General features: G+C 46.6%; 1 protein-coding gene across 4 annotated transcripts in view; it reads left to right on the top strand.

The window, feature by feature from the left end:
* The first annotated feature begins 1645 nt into the window (after nt 1-1645).
* The window catches only part of Stat3 (signal transducer and activator of transcription 3), a 52604-nt gene continuing 48249 nt past the window's right edge, over nt 1646-6000 (top strand). For all 4 annotated transcript variants that reach the window (XM_090350902.1, XM_090350900.1, XM_090350901.1 and 1 more), the window contains exon 1: nt 1646-1840. The gene's annotated coding sequence lies outside the window, so the exon portion shown is untranslated. The remainder of the gene's footprint in view (nt 1841-6000) is intronic.

Genomic DNA, 6000 nt, shown 5'->3' with positions numbered 1-6000 from the left:
AAATCCAGTGGAGGTACAAGAGCTCTGAATCTAGAAGTTTCAGACAGGCTTCAGGTATTAGGGAGCAATTGTGGTGTTTTGAATAAAAGCTCAGGTTGTGTATTTCTTAGAGTTAGAATTTGTAGTCTCTATCAAACTCTCAAAAGAATCTGTGACCCACCAAAGGTTAACAGTCATTGATTTTCTCACCAGAAATTAATAAGAATAGCTGTCTTTAGGGAGAAGGAATGATGGAAGGAGATAGATAATTTTATTTTTACAATTCCAACCTTTCTGCACAGTTTGAACGTGTATTAGTTTCCTGAAAAAAAATTACCATTAGGTGTTATCTTGGTGGTGTGATAATGATCCTTTTTTAGATTTTATCTTAACTCTTCTTTGTCAAACACAACAGACACAAATACCAGTGACCGATATGCTTTTTTAAAAAGTGGGGCCGGGAGTTTGGCCTACTGGTAGAGTGCTTGCCTAGCATGCACGAAGACCCGGGTTCGATTCCTTGGTACCACATACATAGAAAAAAGCCGGAAGTGGTGCTGAGGCTCAAGTGGTAGAGCTCTAGCCTTGAGAAAGTCCAAGGACAGTGCTCAGGCCCTGAGCTCAAGCCCAGGACTAGCAAAAACAAACAAAACAAAACAAAACAAAACAAAAACCTCTGATAGTATCAGCAGGGACATAAAAATGAGTCCATCATACAAAGCTCATCCGCTATTGTGTCAGGTGAAAGGTCACCATTTCTCATGAATTCCCAGTGGCTTCAATTCAGTAAAACTCATACCAAACAGACAAGGTTGGAAAATAAAAGGTTAATTTTAAACACTTCAATTCAGATGCCTAGAAATGTCAACTACTGTGCATATATATATATATATATATATATATATTCAGTCTGCATTTTGGGGTACTGGCCAGATGCTGGAAGCCACGGAATGGAGGACTGAGAGACATCCACTGTCTTTCTTCTCCCCACGCAATCTAGTAATTACTCTATTTCCACGTCATGTTTCCGGGTGTGTAGGTCCGGACTCACGCGGAAACTGACAGCAGTTCAAAGCAGGCAGGAGTCGCCTGTGTTCTTTTTGCTCTCTCCTCCCAACCCAGCTCTGCCGTTGGCAACACCTAGGGACTGCCTAAATGCTTGATTCCCAAGTGGTAGGAGGCTCACAAACTCGCCCCCGCGTGGTGCCAAGGGCGCGGGTGGGGGGAATGGAGAGCGGGCTGGAGGGAGTTGTAGCTGGGCATTTAAAGTGTCTTGACGTCACGCACTGCCAGGAACTCAGCTGAGTTTTCAGCAGGATATTCCGGGCATCTTCTCTCCCTCCCCCAGGCTCCTGTGGCATAGGCCTCCGCGCTTTCCTGTCTTCTGCGGTGGGAGGAGCACCAAGCTCGTGGAACAGCCCGATCGAGGGGGCGTCCCCAGCCTTCTTTAGACTCCGCCCCCTCCGTTTAGCACCTCTTCTCATTGGTCAGTGGGTGGTGCTTTGTAGGTACAGCAGACGCACTGGGGCCTCTGGATGGCCAAGCACGCCGGCGGACTCATGAATTATGCATGAGGGCGTGTCTGGACCAAGCAGGGTCTGGGTGGGGATTGGCTAGAGGGGCTGTAATTCAGCGGTTTCCGGAGCTGCAACGGAGCAGACTGGGAGGGGGGAGCCTGGGGTTCCGACGTCGAAGCGGAGGGAACGAGCCCCAGCCGGAACCTTGACGAGCACCTCTTCCTTGCTCTGCGCTACCTCTTTCCGCGTCGGTTTCGGAAAAGGCCCCGCAGCCGGAGAGAGCCCCGCCGCCCACACCCGGCGCCAGCGCAGCCCGGCCGGTCCGGCCTCCGCCGGAGAAACAGGTGAAGGGGGCGAAGGGTGGGGCCGCTCCCCCCGCATCCTCCCCCCCCCCGACACACACACCCGGACGACTCGCGGGGCCTGGACACTCGGGGCGGCGCGGCGGGGGCATCGCAGGGAGTTTGGAATGGACACCTTGGGGGAGCGGGGAGGACACCGAGGGTCTCCCGCAAAGGACATTCCCGGTGATGACAGGCGCGGGCCTCAGGAAAGGAAAGGGACGCTGCTGGAAGTTTCGATCTTGGGAGAACAGGAGACGCGGAGGGAGAGCGGTTGAGGGGCGGGTAGGGGGTGCGACCCCGGACGGGGGCATGCGACGCCGAGGGCGGCGGGAGTGAGGGACGGCCGCCCGACTTCCTGCTCTCGGGGGACGTGGGCTCCGGGGTGGGGGGGCGACTGTCAGTCTCGCCTGCGATCCCCGAGGGGGGAAAGCACCTCTTCCCTCCGCTCCGTCCCGAGCCGCTCCGCTCCCTGCCGCCCCGGTGCGCGTTCACGAGCCCCGAGTGCCCCTCCAGGGGTGGCAGTGGGTGTCCGTCCCCCTTCCAGCCCCCCTGGCTGGCGGGTTGCGGGTACGACGCTTGCCCAAGAAACCCGTTTCCTGGAGGGACATTGACAGACATGCACTCTTTCTAAATTCTCTTCCACCTTTTTCTAGGTTAAGCCGTGCCTCTCTCCACCTTGTAGGAAAAAAAAATAATAATAATTAAAAACGATACGCGAAATCCCCGGTCAAACCAGCTCTCGAGTGTGACAAATCTCTTTCCTCTTTGACATTGTTCTTTTATAAGTACCTTGTAAAGTCGCCTGGATGATAAAAGAATCAAGCCATTGCGTTTACTGGATTGTGGTGTTGCTTAATTGCACAGGACAGAATGAACCAATCAAGAGTGGGAGTTTTCTGTCTCAGAGCCAAGATCTTGGGTAAATGCAGAAGAGAGGGAAACAAAGACCGGCTGGCCTTGGCTGAGCTCTGTGGGCAAACTTTACCTGTTGGTAGTTGGGGGGTGGGGGGGAGTGCATGTTCTAAGTTAGGAACAATGTCACCAACTTGCTTTTTTCATGTTTAGTACACATTATTCTCTTGCCAACTGGTATATTTTATTTGGACACAATGAATGGTTAGTCATTTTTCTTAGTAAAAAAAATATGTGTGGTGTGTACCTGCTGGTTTTGATATCTCAAGGATTTATTCTGTGTGTGGGTTCTAAATTTTGAGCTGACTGCTGATAAAGAATTAGTTTGAATAAATCAGCACAGTAAATCTTCATCTTTCATGAATGGAGTTAGACTGTGTTATGTCCTGATTCAATTTTCTATTTTATTTTTCTTGAAATATATATATATATATATATATATATTTGTTTTGGTGATATTGGAGTTTGAACTCGCCTTTGCATTTGCTAGGCAGGTGTCCTGTGCTTTCTGTTTTATTTTATATTAACGATATTCTCCGAGTCAAATAATTTATTTCCTTATTACATATGCCAGACTGGAACATTAGCAAAATTTTTGCTCAGTTATTTGGATACTGAGATGGGGAAGAAAATCTGTAATTATTAAAAAAAATTGGAATGTCTATTTGTTAGCATATCCACAACAAAGAACCATTAGCAAATTCATGAATTTTTTATTTTTATATGCCATTCATTTGGGAAGAATAGCCATTTAGAAATAATCTACAGTATGACTTGACCCACAAAAGGTTTGTGAAGTAGATAGTTCATAGAAGGTTAACCCAATATATTTTCACAAATCTAGTTTGCAGATAAGGAAATTGATGCTAAAGGGACAGACATTTTGACCAAGGAATAGCGGCACAGTGCCTTAATGAGGAAACTTGTGCTTTTATATATTCTTTGTTCTTTTACTCTTGATGCTTACACATTAAGTTTTGATCTACTGATGGAGATGTCAAGCAAGTTTTAGATAAAGGGCAGGTATGACCTATCTCATAAAAGCACCTTGTGGCTTGACTGGTGGTCATTTGTTTCCAGAAGTTGTTTATTCCTTCCTGCCTCGGGATATTCAGATATGAGATGGGACAGTGGTGGTAAATATCAGGTCACTTCAGGTACCTGAAGATAGAAACTTTTTTTTTGCCAGTCCTAGGTCTTGAACTCAGGGCCTGAGCACTGTCTTCTCAAGTCTAGAGCTCTACCACTTGAGCCACAGCACCACTTCTGGCTTTTTTCTATATATACATGGTACTGAGGAATTGAACCCAGGTCTTTGTGCATGCTAGGCAAGCACTCTACCACTAGGTCAAACTCTGGGCTCCACAGGAGGTTTTTTTGTTTTGTTTTGTTTTTTTTTGGTGGATCATGGGTCTTGAACTTGTCCTGGGCGCTGTCCCTGAGCTCTTCAGCTCAAGGTTACCACCCTACCCTTGAGCCTTGAGCCAAACCCCACTTCCCAAGCCCCACTTCCCATTTTTCTAGAGGTTAATTGGAGATAAAGAGTCTCAGGTCCTTTTGTGCCCCAGCTGGCTTCGTACCACCATCCTCAGATCTCAGTCTCCTGAGTAGCTAGGATTATAGGTGTGAGCCACTGTGCCCAGCCACAGGAGCTTTTTAACTGATTCTTTCTGACAGCTGGGATGCAAATCAACAAATATCCCAGTTTGTGAAAGTTTCTCTGAAGCATCTGGTGTGCTTTGGTCTTTGAATTTGCAGTCTATGTAAATAGAGCAACTCGATAAATGCTTTAAAGATCATTCATGCAGCAGGTTGATATGATCAGGGAGATGAGACATCTCTCAACAAGTTTCCTGTAGGGAACTCATTATTATATATAAAAGAACATAAGTATGGTACAGATATAGAACATTTCCATTGTTGTAGAAAGTTCTATCAGACAGTGAGGTGCTGAACACTATCTGTCTTTAGAAGGAGAGGTATGAGGTTTGGAATTGTTTATGTAGTATTCCTGCCCAAGGAGGGTTTTGAATTGAGTCCTAAATAATGGGTGGAATTTGAATTTGATGGTGTCAAGGACATGGAATGAGGAGGTGTGGAGATGTAACACTGGAAAAAAATCTTGGCAGGTTAGTAGAGAAAGTAGAGGAGGAATGCCTACTTATCAAGGCCTTGAGGGGCTGGAGATGTAGCCCAGTGATAGAACATTTTGCTTAGCATGCCTAAGGCTCTGGATGCCTTTTCTAGGAATGTACACACACACACACACACACACACACACACACACACACACACACACACACACACACACACACACACACACACACACATACACACCACTGCTGGAGGGAAAACTTTTACAAACATTTGAGTGCCTATATGTGTCAGGCACATGCCCAGTCTGATCTGGCTAATTTATTCAATGTCAATCAATGCATTTGCCCTTTACCCTAGGGGAGTTGCCACTTGACCTTATAAACTGGGACAGCTTGTCTTTTTTTTTTTTTTTTGGTGGGTCGTAGGGCTTGAACTCAGCCTGGGTGCTGTCCTTGAGCTCTTCAGCTCAAGGCTACTTGCCCTACCCTTGAGGCAAGCCCCACTTCCCATTTTCTAGTGGCTAATTGGAGATAAAGGTCTGAAGTTCTTTTGTGCCCTGGCTGGCTTTGAACCTTGATCCTCAGATCTCAGCCTCCTGAGTAGCTAGGATTACAGGCCTCACGAGCCACTGTAATCCGGCTGGGACAGCCTGTCTTTATTTGGTATTTTGGGAGAAAAAAATTATTAGGTGCTTAAGTACAGAAGTGGATTTTGAAGATTTTTTTATTATCTATGAATCATTACCCTTCCTTTCTTCCCTCTTTCTTGCCTTCCCTTCTTTTTTCCTCTTTTTTTTTTTTTTTGTGCCAGTTCTGGGCCTTGAACCAGGGAATTGTGTACTGTTCCTGAGCTTTTGTGCTCAAGGCTCTACCACTTTGGCTATATCTCCATTTCTGGCTTTTTGGTGGCTAATTGGAGGTAACTGTCTCATGGACTTTTTTGCCCAGGTTGACTCTGAACCAAGATCCCCAGATCTCAGCTTTGCAAGTAGCTAGTATTACAGGGGTAAGCCACCCGTGCTCAGCCAGGCCCTATGCTTTTGTTTGTTTCGGCTCAAGACTGGTGCTCTATCATTTGAACCATACGTCCATTTCTGGCTCGTTGTTAACTGGGGATAAGAGTCTCAGAGATTTATCTGCTGGGCTGGCTTT

This window comes from Megascapheus bottae, chromosome 17 (genome assembly GCF_031878675.1).
Source record: "Megascapheus bottae isolate mThoBot1 chromosome 17, mThoBot2.hap1, whole genome shotgun sequence".
Classification (NCBI taxonomy): domain Eukaryota; kingdom Metazoa; phylum Chordata; class Mammalia; order Rodentia; family Geomyidae; genus Megascapheus; species Megascapheus bottae.
The sequence above is the reverse complement of the archived record's forward strand: the minus strand, read 5'-3'. Positions and strand labels throughout refer to the sequence as shown.